The sequence below is a fragment of the Penaeus vannamei genome, chromosome 18 (assembly GCF_042767895.1).
Source record: "Penaeus vannamei isolate JL-2024 chromosome 18, ASM4276789v1, whole genome shotgun sequence".
NCBI lineage: Eukaryota > Metazoa > Arthropoda > Malacostraca > Decapoda > Penaeidae > Penaeus > Penaeus vannamei.
Window position 1 is genome coordinate 32,009,949 of NC_091566.1, and position 436 is coordinate 32,010,384.

Here is a 436-nt window from a genome sequence, read left to right on the forward strand (position 1 = left end):
GGAGGGAGGGAGGGAGGGAGGGAGGGAGGGAGGGAGGGAGGGAGGAGAAGGGAGAAGGAGGATGAGGAGGGAGGAGAAGGGAGAAGGAGGATGAGGAGGGAGGAGAAGGGAGGAGGAGGAGGAGGAGGGAGAACGGAGAAGGAGGATGAGGAGGGAGGAGAAGGGAGAAGGAGGATGAGGAGGAGGAGAAGGGAGAAGGAGGATGAGGAGGGAGGAGAAGGGAAAAGGAGGATGAGGAGGGAGGAGAAGGGAGAAGGAGGATGAGGAGGGAGAACGGAGAAGGAGGATGAGGAGGGAGGAGAAGGGAGAAGGAGGATGAGGAGGGAGGAGAAGGGAGGAGGAGGAGAAGGGAGAAGGAGGATGAGGAGGGAGGAGAAGGGAGAAGGAGGATGAGGAGGGAGGAGAAGGGAGAAGGAGGATGAGGAGGGAGGAGAAG